Source organism: Bufo gargarizans, chromosome 10, assembly GCF_014858855.1.
Source record: "Bufo gargarizans isolate SCDJY-AF-19 chromosome 10, ASM1485885v1, whole genome shotgun sequence".
In the NCBI taxonomy this organism is placed as follows: domain Eukaryota; kingdom Metazoa; phylum Chordata; class Amphibia; order Anura; family Bufonidae; genus Bufo; species Bufo gargarizans.
In genome coordinates this window covers 87439607-87457700 of record NC_058089.1, presented here as the reverse complement: position 1 = coordinate 87457700, position 18094 = coordinate 87439607, and the positions used below count along the sequence as shown (strand labels likewise).

Here is an 18094-nt window from a genome sequence, read left to right as displayed (position 1 = left end):
TCCTGTAAACAAATTGGTTTTAATAAAAGCCTGATGTTATCTAAAATAACCAAAACGAGTGTCTCCATACATTGTTTGAGGGATGATTTTCTGAGGTGAGAACGAGCAGTGCCACCTCCTGTCTGTGGGCTGTGTCTGGTATTGCAGCGTCTTTCAACCCCATATGGGTACATTCACACAACCGCAAAAAACGGCCATTAAAAACTCATACATGGTCAGTTCTTCATGGCCATTTTGCATCAGTGTGTGCATCTATTTTCAGGCCTTCTATCCTTTTTGTTAATGGCCGTTTTGCATTAGTTTTTAACAATCATTAAAAAAGCCCATTAAAAACGGATGAATTTCATTGGCTTTTTTTTATTTTTATTCCAACCACTGCAGTGCCCTCTGTATATATTACGGTGCCCCCAGTATTATAAATGGCCCCTGATAATGTCCCCTGTATTATACATGACCTCCCATAGTGTCTCTATTATTTATAAATAAATATATGTGTGTGTGTAAGGGCACTTTCACACTTGCGTTTTTCTTTTCCGGCATAGAGTTCCGTCACAGGGGCTCTATGCCGGAAAATAACTGATCAGGCATATCCCCATGCATTCTGAATGGAGAGTAATCCGTTCAGTTTGCATCAGGATGTCTTCAGTTCAGTCGTTTTGACTGATCAGGCAAAAGCTAAAACCGTAGCATGCTACGATTTTATCTCCGGCGGAAAAAACTGAAGACTTGCCTGAATGCCGGATCCGGCATTTTTTCCATAGGAATGTATTAGTGCCGAAAATACCGGAATACCGGATCCGTCCTTCCGGTCTGCGCATGCGCAGACCTTTAAAAATGAAAAAAAAAAAAAAAACTGATCCGTTTTGCCTGATGACACCGTAAAAACGGATCCGGTATTGCAATGCATTTTTCTGACTGAACAGGCATTTTTCAGACTGATCAGGATCCTGATCAGTCTGAAAAATGCCTGATCAGTCAGAAAAAATGACATCCATTTGCATACAGTTTGCCTGATCAGGCAGTCAGTTCAGGCAACGGAACTGCCTGCCGGAATCAAACAACGCAAGTGTGAAAGTACCCTTACCCCCATACACCCAGTTCAGTCCGATTATTCTGTCCAGCAGCTAATATCCAGAGTAACCGCCATGTACAGCACAGACAGCAGCTAGACGGGCTGGGACTGACTCAGTAAGGACGTGGTAGGTTGTCACAGGTATGTGGAGTCATGCTGACTGCAGTGCGTCCCACAGCTGCTAGAAGGTGCGTGCGGAGGATTCCTAGAGGAAACACAACGATCGAGGTGGACCCACAGATGTTTAATTGGGTTTAAAGAGGACCTTTCACTACAATAAAAAATCAAAACTAAGCATACAGACATGTAGAGCGGCGCCCTGGGATCTCCCTGCACTTACTGTTATACCTGGGCGCCGCTCCGTTCTCCCGGCATAGGCTCTGGTATCTTCATATGTTAGGCTCCACCCAGTGGAACCTGCCGGCGTCTCCTTCTCCCATGCTGTAGCGCTGGCCAATCGCAGCTCTCAGCTCATAGCCTGAGAGAGAGAAAAAACCTCTCCGGCTATGAGCTGAGCGCTGCGATTGGCCAGCGCTACAGCATGGGAGAAGGAGACGCCGGCAGGCTCCTCCCAGTTGAGCCGAAAATCTGAAGATACCGGAGCCTATACCGGGATAACAAAGCGGCGCCCAGGGATAATAGTAAGTGCAGGGAGATCCCTGGGCGCCACTCTCCATGTCTGTATGCTTAGTTTTGATTTTTTGTTGTAGTGAAAGGTCCTCTTTAAGTCTGGGGAAATAGGGGCCATGGTCGTATCTGGAAGTCTTGGTCAAGCTCTTCCAACCAATGTCGGACATTTCTAGCCGTGAGACATGTCCCATTGTCTTGCTGTAAGATGTATGGATGTACATGATCTGCAAGGATGGATTCATAGCCAAATCGGTGGAGAGTGCCTTCCACATGGATAGGTGGCCCAGCTTGTGTTCTTCCAGCAGTGGTTGCAGGGTTGTTTGTTCTCTAATGTTTCCTGCCTGACACAACAACGTCCATCCGTTCAATAAAGTGGAAAACGTGACTCCTCGGAGAAGACAACCCTCTGCCAAACAGTAGAGATCCAATTCTGATACTTCTGCGAAAATTGAAGCCTTTTCTGCTGATGCAGCTTCTTTAGCAGAGGTGCAGTGACCATCCGTCTGCTTCAGAGCCCCCTATGCTGAAGGGTTCTCTGAGCTGTTTTAGACACACGTCTGGTAGCCATCTGGTTCATTTGGTGGTGAGCTGCTCAACTGTAGTGTGTCGGTCACCCTGGCGTACCTTCACAGCTGACGTTCACCTATCACATCAATGGCACATGGTGCTCCAGTTTCCACGTTACTTATTCACAATGGTGTCATCTGTCCACTCATAATATACTTTCACCACAACACAGCAGCACGTGAACAGTTCACACACTGCCCAGGTTCAGAAATACCGCCACCCTTGGCCAGAAAGCTAATAATTATGTATTTTGGAAACTGATGAATCACTCATTTTACCCATGACAGCAAAGAGGGATATGTGTGCAGACAGCGCATCACACCCCTTATATGAGCTAGGCGCTGCTGACGCCGAAAGTCAGAAGTAGTCTTAATAATGACTCAACTGTGTATATAATGGTTCCCGGTAGTGCTATTGATTAAAAAAAAACTCAACCTCCTGCACGTGTATGGACACTCACTTTTCAATTTAAGCAGCAGGTCCTGCTGCATCCAGTGAGGAGCGAGTGTCCCCATGCATGCAAGTGGTTGAGGTATTTTATATTATCATGTTAAACCCTGAAAGGCAATTTTTTTTCCCCTAGTGTATCTGTTAAAAAGTGGCCTACTGATTTAAATTCTGCCATTTTTTTATTTTATTTTTTATTATTTATAGTGTTCACCGTGCGGGATATATTACGTGATAATTGTATAGTGTGGGTTGTTATCGACACAGCAATACCAAATATGAGAAGGAGATTATATTTTTGCTACTTTTTCTACTGAAAAGCATTTTTTGAATGGAAAAAGGTATATATTTTTCTTTAACTTGATATTTTTTTATAACATTTTTTTTATTTACTGTTTATTAGTCCCATAAGGGGACTTTGACGTACGCTCTTCTGATCGTTTCTGTACTGCTTATCTAGTACAGGGTATTATACTGTCAGCTCCATAATAACAGGCACTACCAGGCTGCGCCAGAGAGGCAAAGCCTGATGGGGCATACACTGCAGGCAGACCTGGGGGCCTTCAATAGGCCGCTGGCTGCAGTGTACAGACGGGCACTTTTCCGTGTCTACACTGTGCACAGTGCACTAACGTACAGAGAGGATCAACCATTTCTCACCCCCATATGGGTAAACCCATCAAAATCCAAGGCTATTTCACCTGTGACACCGATTTCGTAGTGTACACTATCAAATGCCCTTGTGGCCTTATTTATGTGTCACGGATGGTGTTGTAGAAAACTAGAAGTCACAAATATAGATCCGACTGACTTGATCCCAAACTAAGGAACAAATGGGTGAGCCCTATAAAAGCCCTAGAGCTCTCCCTGACTGCTCAGCCCATGCAAAGATCTTTATGATAGAAAGTTGCATGTCCTCATACCTAGACTGTATGACACCTGAAAACCCTACAATAGTGAGGGGACACGACCACCGGCTCCCTGCACTTAATACGGAGGGAGTCAGGGTCACCTAGACTCAAGCCAACAGGAAAACACAAATAAAGGAGCAGACTTATCTGAGGAGTCAGCCGTTGCAGCATCTAGCAGTGAGCACAATCCAGGAAGTTGTATAAACCGCAAAGTGATGCAGTATGGGAGGGGATATAAAGGGATGCAATCAGTGCAACTACATGACAGCTGAGAGAGGGAAACAAGATGACAAAACGAAACCAAAACAAACCAAAGCTTCTCAGATGTCTGGTGGTGACAGTATGTGGGGGAAACGACTCAATCAATAAGAGAAAACATTTGTCAGCACAAGTCGACAATACGCAGACAAAATCTATTGCTACCACTCCCATACCACTTCAATGAGGCGCAACATAGGATCTCTCAATTAAAATTCCAAATAATTGAATATATTCCAACATCCAGGAGAGGCGGTGACCGATCCAAGACGCTGAAACATAGGGAGGCGTTCTGGATCCATACCTTACAAACTCTGACGCCGAAAGGACTAAATAGGGAATATGAGGTACAGGCTTTTACCTAAAAGCTTGGAACGCTTAATCTTTTTTACGGATGTAACTATATGGATTCCTTTGGAGTAATGGATTATAAATGCATTACAATTATATGTCTATACTGCACTTGGTGGTTCTCACTACCATCTGACCATGATGCTCTGGTATCATAATGATTAGGATGTTTAATCCTGATCAATAATATTCTAACATCATTTCCCTTTAATTCCCTTTAGGCTCCATGAATATAAAGTTATACCCAGTGCCGCAAGGGGTATCCTCTTTTACTTTTATTTATACTCCTCCTATATCTATAAGTCTGCTCACTGGCACCTCTGTTAATTAATTTTTTTCTGTTATATTAGCCAACTCTAATTGTTTCCTCTTCTTGGAACGCACTGCGATCCATGCAGTGCATTCCACTGATCTTCACTTCCTCCCTGTGGAACGCAAGCTCGACCAACTTCCTGTGAGCTACCTCTTTCCGGCCGGTGGAACGCACCGCGATACGAGCAGTGCGTTCCACTTACCTTCACTTCCGCTCTTTGGAGCACAAGCTTGCCTGCAAGTTCCGCCTACCACGCCACTGCATGCCGGTCCTACGGCTCCTTCAAAAGAGCAGGAACCGACCTGGCGTCTATGCACCATTGCACATCTCGGCGGCCATAGGCCCCCATTCCTGCATCCTATATGCATCTCCTTCATCTCTACCTCCAGAGGCACAGGTAAGCAGCTATTAGGCCCCTTTCACACGAGCGTGACGGATTAGGTCCGGGTGTGTTCAGGGTGCGTTCAGTGAAACTCACACTATTTTGCAAGCAAGTTCAGTCAGTTTTGTCTGCGATTGCATTCAGTTTTTTCCGCGCGGGTGCAATGCGTTTTGATGCGTTTTTCACACGCGTGATAAAAAACTTAAGGTTTACAAACAACATCTCTTAGCAACCATCAGTGAAAAATGCATTGCACCCGCACTTGCTTGCGGATGCAATGTATTTTTCACGCAGCCCCATTCACTTCTATGGGGCCAGGGCTGCGTGAAAAACTCAGAATATAGAACATGCTGCAATTTTCACGCAACGCCGAATTGATGTGTGAAAAACAACACTCATGTGCACAGACCCATTGAAATGAATGGGTCAGGATTCAGTGCGGGTGCAATGTGTTCACATCACGCATTGCACCCGCCCGGAAAACTCGCTCGTGTGAAAGGGGACTTAGCCATACTATTAGCTCTATTTTTTAAGATCATTGTTCAGGAAGATCATTATTATGCTGGTTATTCTAAAATTCATGAATCTTGGTATACATCTGTGATATATAACCAAAGTTATCGAATGGCTCACAATATGTCTGAGAGTACTATTAGATTTGATATCCGTGAATGTGATACCCTGTAACTTGACCAGATAGAAAGTGTGTTCATGAGCTGTGGAATATCTCCCATTCCTTAATAAACAAATAGATATTCTACCATTGTACTAGATCCGAAAAATGACTGGATAATCAGAGGACGGTGATTTTTGTTATATAGAAATATATCATGGATATGTATTGATATGCAAGGATGTAATGGAAGTTATACTATGTTTTACTGAAAATATCGCACATTTACGCCGCATTCTATTGCAAATAAAATCTATGAAAGAAACCTTCTGCTGTGATTTATGATTTTGATGACGACGGGACTGGGAACCCTATCTATAGCACAAAGAGGCAGGTAGCCACAAAGTTTGGTACAAAACGTATGCAGTGTACAGACGTCATCACCCTAACATCTCACTCGTGGGGTGCCGATGCCTGACAGAGAGAGCCCCCTCCCTCTAAACCGCCTAGATGCTGTGGTCGCAATCTAAGGGGCCTTTAGAGCGGGAGCCCGGCTTTCATAGGAGAACCGGGTTCCTGCTCTGCGCTGCACTGGAGACCCATGCAGAGCTTATTCTAGACCACCGTAAAAGGACAGGATTTTAAACTAAACCCCATTAATGACAACATAAAAAACACGTATAAGCGGTCATTAAGGGGTTGAAAATGAGCCAAATTTAACAAGCAACACGTGCTGTTTGATAAACTGAGAAAACAACGAAGGTAACCACAAAAATGTGCGGCCGTTCCTAATGAAAACCGAAGGACCAATACAGTTCTAATTCGTTAATAGGATGCAGCTGTGGCTTGTACGGCTGCGCGGTACTTGGACACTCTGTGTGGTGGTACCCCGACTGTGCAGGCCACTGTGCGCGTGGCAGTTTTCCTTCTGTGTGTTTGGCTTTTCTCCCACGCGCCAAAATAATATTGATAGCACGTGTGTTTGTTGGAGATGGCGAGATCCACTGGGAACATGGATATGAGTAACTGCGCTCTGTATTATAGGAAAAGACAGACCACTCAGCAATTTCAGCAAGTGATGCAGTGCCATCATGTGGCTGTTATAAGTAGATGCAGGTATGTTGTATTGTAACAATTATTTTTTTTGCATTTTATATACAGTATATAATTAAGAGTATGACTGTGTCCTGAATGACATACCCTACGTATGCATTAGGTTTCGGCTTAGTGCAGTCTCCCCTGGCCTCACTTCACTTGGTTTTCTAGTGATGGTGTTAGGCTTAGCAGTCACATTATGCAGTTGATCCAGAGTTTCTATGCACAGCCAATTTTCCACCATGGAATTGTGAGCGCAAAATCTGCCGCAAAGTGAATGAGATTTAAACAATTTTATGATGCGGGCCTCCACCTGGGATTTCATACAGCTGGTTGTCCGCTGGTGCCATCTGTCCGGACCCTGCAGGCCCCGATTTCTATTTGCATCCTCAGTCACTCCTGCTGCACTGAGCCACAAAATGTGCTCCGCACTGTCGGGGAAATTTGGGGGTAGAAGAGCATTCAAATTGGAGGCATCACTCTATGGGCGGCAGTTAAGAGGGCATCACTGTATTTGTGTTTTGGGGGAGGGAGGTCGCGGTTCGCACTGCGTTTAATCTGCATCACCTTGTGGTGGACACTTAAGGAGGACACTTTGTGTGGGGGCAAAGAAAGAGCATCCCTCTGTACTTAAAGTGTACCCAAACCTTTATAAAGTGTTTTTTTTTTTAAACAGTTAGAAATGGGCTAAAAATGTTTTTGTTATATATTTTATTTCTTGGTTTTATTGTTTTTGTAGCAGAACAGGCTACAGCGCTTGTCACTGCAGCATGTACACAATCTGTACGCCTAAAGGTGCATTTACACGACTGTATCCGTTTTGTAGTCCACAACTCGCGGATTCGCTAAATACGTTTGCGGTCCTTGTGCAGGAAATAACTGGCCAAAAACACAAGTAGGTGACCAAATTATGGGTAAATGAATTCAACAACTTTTTTAGCAGATTCAATGGGACAGCCCCGAAGCCGGACGGCGAACCCCAGAGAGGAACGGGGGAGGCAGCCCAGTAGAACGATTCCGGGCGAGGATTACCCCAAGAAGGAATTTGGGAGAATATCAGTTGTGAAGGCTGCTGGGCCAGACGGAATAGCATCTAAAGTACTAAAGGTCAGTGCAGATCATCTATGTGACATACAGAACATAATGCTCAATGGGAGCCTTGACACTCAAAAACAAAAATGCCGTCTCTGTGGAAAGTGTCGGTTCTGAAACTATCCGCGCAGGCGAGTGTGAGTGAGTACAGACCTCACAGGGTATGGAAGTATTTGGAAGAACAGTACTGAGGAAGCTGAGGGTTCAAACGTGGACAACCTGCAGTTCGCATATAAACGAAATATTTGTGTTGAGGAGGCCATCCTCTCACTCGAAGGGAAGACGCAATGAGACACATCTACTTTGACTTCTCCAGCACCATTATCACTAGGGAGGTTATGTGATAAAGCGAAGAAGCTAGACCCCAGGAACATATGACTAATTGGATCTGGGATTACCTGGTAAGCAGACCACAGTATGTAAGGGTGGGGATCTCAGATACTCAGGTCTGCAGGGTGGGTGTCCCGCAAGGAACAGTCCTGTCACTGTTACTTTTTTTATACACTGCCGACTTTGCACATAACTCTGACCAAAGCCACCTGCAAAATTTCTCAGACGACTCAGTGGTAGCCGGGTGCATCAAAGATGGTGAGGAGAGGGAGTACGGGCAAGTGATACGCAGCTTTGTGGAATGGTGTGCAGAAAATAGCCGGATACTACACGTAATGATAAGAGATCTGGGAAGAAGGAGGAGGAACCTGTGAAGCTGATCATGACCACCGGCCAGGAGGTTGGAGGAAAAACTAGACTGGCAAATGAACACAGATGAAATTAATTAAGAAAGGGGCGAGTCGCATGTATTTTATGAAGTAACTGTGATCCTTCAGGCTATGTTCACACAAATACAATCCACCACAGATTCCGTCACGGAAAATGGCCACCATCAAACACTAACAATAGCTTTCCATTTACTTCAATTGAAAAAAACATTCTGAACCTCTTCTAAAAACTCTCCTAATCCTCTTCCAAATCCTGAGACTTGTAATACTCCTCTAAATCCACCACCAAATGAGAAATCTGCCCTAAAAAAATGACCAGTTTTCAGCTAGTAATCGGCTACTGATGTGAATTTAGCCTTAAAGTGTGCAACAAACTACAGGACATGTTCTATGACCAGTATCCTATTCTTCACGATTGTATGTTGGGGCGGTAGTATTAGGGAGGCGAATAAGAACAAGATCTGGAAACTGATCAAAAAATCTGGAAGTCTGGTTGTTACCCGACTGCCACAACTTGAGTCGGTTGCAGAGGCCAAGATCATGGTGAAATTCAAGGGCGTTCTTGATAACCAGTCACATCACGGAGCAGCTTCAGCGAAAGGTTCATTTAGATGAGATGCGGCACGGACAGGTTTAGGAGAGCCTTCTGCTGACGACTCTTGTGCTCAATAACAAAGAACTGCAGGGCGGCATGGACTGAAATTGGGCCCAGACCATAGGTTTTAGGATTGGTTATGATGTGCACCTATACTTATGGTTATGTTCTTGTGGTATGTGTATCCTGTTGTATGACAACGTATACAGTGAGCTGCTGATGTGACACCGCAATATCCTGTCCCGGGATTAATAACGTTTATTTTATCTTAAGGGGGAATCATATTGTGTGAGTGTGGGGGTACTAAGTGGGCATCGGTACTGTGAGGAACAGAAAGGGGCATTATCACTGCTTGAAGGACACTATGGGAGCATCCTTATGTGTGGGGAGCAGATGGGGGATGGAGTGTGATCAGATGTATGGCTTATTATAACTAAAAATATATATATTGCAACAGCACAACATGTGCCACTGGAGTTGTCTCTTTTTGTATTTTTACCGCTCGGACCTTCACCCAAGGGCAGACCCTGGTATGTGAACCATTACAAGAACTTCTGGCATAGGGTGATGTCTGCAGGTTTTGGGGGTTTTTGTGTCTTAGGCTACTTTCACACTGGCGTTTTGGGTTTCCGTTTGTGAGATCCGTTCAGGGCTCAAAACGGATCAGTTTGCATTCTAAAGCATTCTGAATGGAAAAGGATCCGCTCAGAATGCATCATTTCAGTCTCCATTCCGCTTTGGAGACGGACACCAAAACGCTGCTTGCCGCTGACAATAGAAAACGTCCTCCATTGACTTTTAATGGTGTTCAAGACGGATCTGTCTTGGCTATGTTAAAGATAATACAAACTGATCCGTTCTGAACAGATGCAGATGGTTGTATTATCTGAACGGATCCGCACAAAACGCGAGTGTGAAAGTAAAATGGGGTTTCTGAGATATTTTTTCTGATGACCTATACTCTGGATAGATCATCGGTGTCTGATCAGTGGGAGTCCGACACTTGGGACCCCTGCAGATCAGCTGTTCTTCTCTCAGCTTTCCCTAGGCTATGTGACATCACGTTTATCAGTCGCATGACCTAGGAACAGCTCTTGCCCCCATTGAAGTGAATAGAGCTGAGCTGCAATACCAAGCACAGCCACTATACAATGGATGGAGCTGTGCTTGGTGAGCTGAAAGAAGGCTGCAGTACTGGTGTCTCTTCAAACAGCTGATCGGCAGGGATCCCGGGTGTCAGACCCCCACCAATCAGATACTGATGCCCTATTCAAAAATACCTCAGAAAACCCTTTTAAGTGAATGGCAAGATGACTGGTATGAACGGGTTTTAGCAGCGTGTATTAAAGGGGTTCTCCAGGACGTCACAGGTGATAACCTATTCCTGGGGTAAATCCTCAGAATCAGATTGGTGTCCATGCTATGTAGTGGACGGCGCTGGTTTATGCTCCTGGTCACTTTAGTGGGGGCAGGGCTCCTGTAACCAGTACGGTCACCCCTAGGAAAGCTCTGCGCCCCATGATGTGATTTCGGGCCTTCTCAGCTTTTTTTCAGGCAGCCACATCAACACCCATTGACCACTATGTCAATACCCTTGCTGCTGCACACTCTTTTTTCCCTGTATGTTTCTAGCCATGGCGGTGTGCACCTGCACATTGGGATATGCTGACTGACCCCCCCTTTTTTTGCAGTTGTACTGGAGCTGGAGGTGTGGATGACTCCTGTTGGTCGTGCACCCCTGACCAGCCTGTCTGCCCCTTAGAATGATTTTAATTAAAGTAAGTATAAGGCCTCATGAACACGGCCGTTGTTTTGGTCTGCATCCGAGCCACAGTTTTGACGGCTCGGATGGGGCCCATTCACTTCAATGGGGCCGCAAAAGACATCCATTACTCTATTCCGTGGTCCGCAAAAAAAAAAAAATAACCTGTCCTATTCTTGTCCGCGTTTTGCGGACAAGAATAGGCAGTTATATTAAAGGCTGTCCGTGCCGTTCCGCAAATTGCGGAACGCATACGGACACCATCTGTGTTTTGAGGATTTGCGGACCGCAAAACACACAACAGTCGTAAAGCTGTAACCTGCTCTCATTGTATTTATTAGAAGCCATTTGGCACCAGGAGAAGTATAGAGTGGGCTCAGCATGCATGTTGGTACCTGGATTTAATGGAGGCCGTTATGGCACCAAAAATGATAAAAAGCATAGTGGACCGGGCATGCATGTGGAATCTGCACTCCCTGAATTTTATGGTGGCCATTATGTCACATAACAGGTAGGATTTAGTGTTAGGTTCCCGTCTTCTAGAGATCGCCTTGACGTGTGGCAGACGGGCCCGATTGTACAAAATTAGCACCAGGATGTTTTCTATAACTATGGCATTATTGTACTTTGTGTTTGCAGAGTTCTGCTGCATTCTTTTTTTTCCCAATACCCTTGGCATGGCACCTCCCAATATGCCACCCTGATCTCTGCCTCGGTCTCCATGATGAGCATGGCAGAGGATCGTCCTACTGTACAGTGCAGCAGAAGTCCCATCTCTATGGTTTTGTTTGAGGGACTGTTGAGACATAGGTTCTACCTGCTGTGGTAGGTTGAGAGGTAGGTTGTGACGTAGGTTGCACCTGCTATGGTAGGTTGAGACGTAGGTTGTACCTGCTGTGGTAGGTTGAGAGGTAGGTTGTACCTGCTGTGGTAGGTTGAGAGGTAGGTTGTACCTGCTGTGGTAGGTTGAGACGTAGGTTGTACCTGCTGTGGTAGGTTGAGACGTAGGTTGTACCTGCTGTGGTAGGTTGAGAGGTAGGTTGTACCTGCTGTGGTAGGTTGAGAGGTAGGTTGTACCTGCTGTGGTAGGTTGAGAGGTAGGTTGTACCTGCTGTGGTAGGTTGAGAGGTAGGTTGTACCTGCTGTGGTAGGTTGAGAGGTAGGTTGTACCTGCTGTGGTAGGTTGAGAGGTAGGTTGTACCTGCTGTGGTAGGTTGAGAGGTAGGTTGTACCTGCTGTGGTAGGTTGAGACGTAGGTTGTACCTGCTGTGGTAGGTTGAGACGTAGGTTGTACCTGCTGTGGGTCACAGCATCAGAAAGGGGCAGTAAATATATGACCACTTTATCTCACAACCAAAAATGTCTCAGGTGGCAGGGACGCTGGGTTATAGTGCCATTTCTGCAATGTAATTACGCCACAAAATTATCAAAATCCCATTCAGTTCCTAATCATTTTCCAGAAATTGGAATATTGCGTCTTCGTTCTGCTAGCAGTGCATCTACCTAAGGGCTCATGCACACGGCTGTTGCCATTTTTGCAGTCTGCGGATCCGCAAAACACGGATACCGGCCGTATGCGTTCAGCATCTTTGGAACGCAACATCCTGCCCTCTATATCAGGGCTCATGCACACAAACGTATTTTCTTTCAGTGTCCATTCCGTTTTGTTTTTTTTGCGGACTGTATGCGGAACCATTCATTTCAATGGGTCCTCAAAAAAAAAAGAAAGTTACTCCGTGTGTGTGTTCCGTTTCCGTATTTCCTATTATTGTCCGCATTATGGACTGTTCTATTAGGGGCCAGCTGTTCCGTTCTGCAAAATACGGAATGCACATGGATGTCATCCGTTTTTTTTTTTGCGGACCACACAATACATACGGTTGTGTGCATTAGGCCCTAACTGTCCTTTCCTTGTCCGTAAATTGGATAAGAATAGGGCATGTTCTAACTTTCTTGCGGGGCCGCGGAACGCACGCACGTACGGATACGGACAGCACATTGTGTGGTGCTCCCATTTAAGTGAATGGGTCCGCACCTGATCTGCAAAAAATATGGGTTGGATTAGCACCAAAAATAGGTTTGTGTGCAGGAGCCCTAGTGCCATCCCTGCTGCGCTGACAGTCGTGCACCTCCAGACACATGTTCACACCGATTAGCTTTTCTTTTCTCCACTCTTTGCTTTTACCAGTTTGAGGCCTGCTCCCTCCCTGTGCCTCCTCCCTCCTGTGCCTCCATTCTCCTCAGTCAGCCGCAGTTCACATTGTACAGCAGCAGACTGTAGCCCCAGCCTCCTCTCCGCCATTCCCCGCACTCCCTCCTCCTGCCGCTAGGCGGAGCTCAGTATCACTTTACGGCTGCTCTCCTCAGAACCGGAAGTTTTGCAGCAGCGACCGGGAGAAGAACATAAACAGAGGTGAGGGCTGCGCGCCGTGTATGTGGCCGGCTCCTCGCCGGCGTCCAGCGGGTCTCGGGGCGGGAGCAGGGCGCTGGGCAGGCGGCTGACACCTAGAAGACCTGGGCAGGCTGCTGCAGTGGAGACCTGCTTACACAAGAGGCTCCTTCCCATGGGCGGCTGTGTACACACTGAGGCTCATACAGTCACAGGCATACCTGTGGCGTCCCACCTGTTGTGGCACTACAAGTCTCAGCATGACCTGTCAGATGATGGCTGCCAGTGCCCCTTGTAGGACTGTACAGTGAGGTGACAGGCTGCTGAATATGTATACACGCCGCGCCATTACTTTTGCAATAATACGTCTGCCAGTCGCCGTTACATATATGACGTGATCGCGTGACGTCCGTCTGGACATGTATGACGTTAGTCTGGTCTATGGCGGTACATCAACATCTAGTCTTGGATCTTATCCGCCGTAGAGGTGCATAGGGCTAGATGGCGACATTTATCAATGCGGCGTTAAGACCTCTGACTTGGATACATCGCGACACCGTTGAAATACATTACGTAAAATGTCGCGGGACACATGGCGCCGTATTTCATGTCTGTATTTTCTCCATCAGATTTCGTGCACATCTGTCAAAATAAATCGTGGCTGAGGACTTGGGGTCAGTTCACATCATTCTTTACCTCTCCGGTGGATGCGTTTAAATACGCGGAAACAGTATTTAGGTATATCCTGTAGCGCAGGGATCAGCAACCTCCGGCACCCCAGCTGTGGTGAAACTATAACTCCCAGCATGCTCATTTCTCTTCTATGGGAGTTGCTGGAGGTTGCTGATCCCTGCCGTAGCAGATCCATTCACTGCAGTAAGGCAAATGGAGTCCACAACATCTTTTGGACTCCAGTTGTCTCCTTAAGGGCTCATTCAGATGGCCGTATGTGTTTTGCGGTCATGCTCTATATTTTTTTTGCGGGGCCGCAGAATGGAACTGCGAATGCGGACAGCACACGGTGTGCTGTTCACATTTTTTGCGGCTCCATTGAAATGAATGGGTCCGCACCTGTTCATAAGGCCGTGTGAATGGGCCCTTAAGTGAATGGATCCACGGAGGGATCGGTGTGAATACAGTCTGGGGACTAGGGCGGATCCCCTGGTGGAACGCTCATCAGAGAGATCCAATGTGACGTGAACAGCCCCTTATAATACCCCGGAGCAGCCTGAGACGAGCACCAGTCTGGCCACGAAGCGCGCTGTCGCATGTATGTTGAAGGGGTATTCCCATCTTCAGTTTTCATACTTACCTTTGTCCAGCGCGACATTCACTTCCTGGATTCGGCGGTGCTTGATTGACGTCTTCGCCCAGCCATGCTGCGCTTGCGCAGAAGTCTAAAGTTTTTCTCCCGGTCGGGCCGCGCAATGTCCTGAACGCGCACGCCGCCGAGCATGAGCCTTGGTGACTTATTCCTGGTCTGTATAGTACAGAGCTGGCGTTCGCGGCTCTGTACTATACTGGCCAGGAAGAAGTCATCATGGCGCATGCGCGGCGGCGTTCAGGACATTGCCCGGCCGGGAGAGAATCTTCAGTCTTCTGCGCAAGCGCGGCCCGGCGGGTTTCGACAGGAGAGGTGGCCGTAACCAGGGGAGACGAAAGACAACAATCAGGTAAGAGGGGACTTATTTTCTCAAAAAGGGTGGGAATTGGGTAATAAAATGTATTTAGAAAAATGATCACTGTCAAATCACTAACAGATTTAACAGTGATCATTGTGATGGGAATACCCCTTTAAATAAATTATTAACTATGTCGACTGAATCTGGATGAAATTGTTGGCGCCCGTTGTAGGTCTAGATTTGTCAGTGTTCCATACTAAGCACCCACCGTGGTCTGATCACCCAGGAGAGGAGCGGTAATGAGCCTACATCTCCGGGATGTCATTTACTGTGTTGTCTGGCCTTTGTTCACAGCTGTAAGGTGAGCAGATTGTTTTCTCCTGTCCCTTTTTCTGCCTTATGGTGGATTTACACGTTGCAATAATCGGGCAGGTATTGCCGCTCATCTGCGTGTGTAAATGCGCCTTTACAGTTATGTTATGAAGCATTTTGGGGGTCATTTATTAAGATCTATGTTTTAGACGCCGCTCTTAATAACCCCTTGTGATTCCGGCGCCGGCCTCCACATTACTTCAGCGTATCCAGCGACGGTCTAAAGCTAAGACAGCTTCCTTGCTGGCTTAAATTTAGACCATTTTCTACTCCTAAAACAGGCAAAGAAAATGATTAATGTCACGGGTCTGCCGTCCCCGCCAACACCTTGCCCCCTTTTTTAGACTTGGCACGATCCTGGACATATATGTATGTCCAAAGTGTGTGATTTTTCCCATACCGAGCGCCATCACGAGCTGAGCCCACTCCATACGCTGCGGGTGCTGGATGTGTTACACATGACACCCAGCCACATTTACCGGGATAGTAAACTCCGATCCCGGACGTTTAACCCCTCAGATATCAGTCGGTAGTAACCACTGCATCTAAATGTTTAGATGAGGGAGGCAGTTCCATTTCCCTCCCCCCCTGGGAACAAGTGATCATAGGATCGCATGTTAAAGGGGTTTTCCTGAATTTTAATATTGATGACCTATCCTCAACAGCTGATTGGTGGGGGTGCTGGGAGTCAAACCCCCCCGATCAGCCGTTGATCATTGTTTACCTGCTCGCCATCGACAGCGCATTGGTGAGCCGGTGTAATTACAACCTATTCACTTCTATGGGACGGCTCCTTCTTATTCAAGTGTATAGAAATGAGCTGAACGTGGGACGGCATCTTGTAGTTACACCTGCTCAGCGCTGCGATGTCGATGGTGAGCAGGTAAACAATGAAGTGAAGGTAGCGCTCGCACCGACCTTCTTTTTAACCAGCTGATTGGCGGGGTGTTGGACCCGCCAATCTGATATTGACGACCTATCCTGAGGATAGGTCATCAGTGTTAAAATTCCAGAAAACCCCTTTAAAATCCCCTAAGGATATCTTGTGAGTGCAGAACAAAAGAGCCGCGATTCAGAACTGAACTAACTGTCGTAAATGACCATGAGGCAGTCAGTTTGGGTCAGCGGATGCGGTCGGGCTGCGGCCGACACATGGGACGTGTTTCCCATACCGAGCGCCATCTTGTGCATTAGCCCTAACACTTACCAGATAATGGCTGACTTTACCGACGTACGGCACTTTACACTGTCATCATAGGACCACTGGAAGAACTGTTAGAAGTGCAGTGGCTGATTCTGAGCATCTATTCACCAATCCGTTAAAGGCTGATTCACACGACCGTGATCGGTCCGGGAAACACGGCACTTGTCGGCCGCAGCTCCCCTGACCTGAACTGACAGCATGGTAGTGATTTATGATCTCTGATCACGGGTCTCTTGTACTGTGCTCACATCATCATGTCAGTACACTGCAATAGCGCCACGATCCGATATGAACTGACTATTTGGCAGTTTAGGTCTGGGGAGCTGCAGCCGACACGCACACTGTGTTTCCTGGACCGTCGTGTGCACGAACCCGGACATGCCCCCAGTTTCACCCCACTGGCCCCCCTGATATGAGCATCGGAGCATTTCACTATGATGTGCCACCAAGGTCAGACCTCTGCGACCCGCACCTGTCTCAAAGTGAATGGGAGCACATCGCCCATGCACGGCCAGCGCTCCATTCACTTCTATGGGACCAGCGTTTGGCCATTTTCGGAACTCCCATTGAAATGAACTGGATAACGTCAGACTCTGCAGGACCCCCCCCCCCCCCCAACTGGTAACACCCACCTGGACCATTATTGAAAACTACTAGTAATTAATTCCCAAACCTCTAGCAGGAATAATAAAGGAATGGCACAGCAATAGATTCCTAAGAACAGATGCTCCAGAATTATTACATGGGGAATGCAAGTAGCTACTAACAGACATGTCAGGAGCGGTGAGAGGTCCTCTTTAATATATGGCTTCAATTTATTGTTAATGGGGTCCCGGCCATTTCTTCAGATATATTGCCTAGAGCCTCATTACATGAGTGATACATATCAGGGGCCTGAGAGCTACATGTGACCCCTGAGCCCCTGATGGGGGTCCGCAATATCTCCCTTTTGTTTGAGGTGGTTGGGGGACATCAGTCAAAATGGCAGCCTGCCGTAACAACGTCCATGAGCCTGTCACGTTGCGTCCAGTATTCTGACAAATAAGGCTACTTTCACACTTGCGCTTGATCGGATCCGTTCTGAACGGATCCGATCATATTAATGCAGACGGAGGCTCCGTTCAGTACGGATCCGTCTGCATTAATAACTTAGAAAAATTTCTAAGTGCGCAAGATGCCTGAGCGGATCCGTTCAGACTTTCAATGTAAAGTCAATGGGGGACGGATCCGCTTGAAGATTGAGCCATATGGTGTCATCTTCAAGCGGATCCGTTCCCATTGACTTACATTGTAAGTCTGAACGGATCCGCTCGCCTCCGCACGGCCAGGCGGACAGCTGAACGCTGCAAGCAGCGTTCAGCTGTCCGCCTGGCCGTGCGGAGGCGAGCGGAGCGGGGGCTGAACGCCGCCAGACTGATGCAGTCTGAGCGGATCCGCTCCATTCAGACTGCATCAGGGCTGGATGGAGGCGTTCGGGTCCGCTCGTGAGCCCCTTCAAACGGAGCTCACGAGCGGACCGACGAACGCTAGTGTGAAAGGAGCCTAAGAGCGCTTGCATAGAGGCCGTGGTGTTATGTGCAGCGCTGAATTGTGGCGGTGTCACATACCGGTGCGTAGTCCAACCCTAGGGCAGGGTAAGATCATTGTACACGTACCCTGACCATCTCTTCATGTGACTGGAATTTCTAAGATATTTTTGG

At 47.0% G+C, this 18094-nt stretch overlaps 1 protein-coding gene across 3 annotated transcripts in view; it reads left to right on the top strand.

The window, feature by feature from the left end:
• The first annotated feature begins 4840 nt into the window (after positions 1 to 4840).
• PHAF1 (phagosome assembly factor 1) overlaps positions 4841 to 18094 on the top strand; it is an 81556-nt gene continuing 68302 nt past the window's right edge. The window contains exon 1 of one of the 3 annotated variants that reach the window (XM_044270959.1): positions 4841 to 4946. The gene's annotated coding sequence lies outside the window, so the exon portion shown is untranslated. Of the gene's footprint in view, positions 4947 to 13166; positions 13221 to 15079; positions 15180 to 18094 lie in introns of those variants that run through there. The other 2 variants (XM_044270956.1, XM_044270957.1) reach the window with 2 other exon arrangements.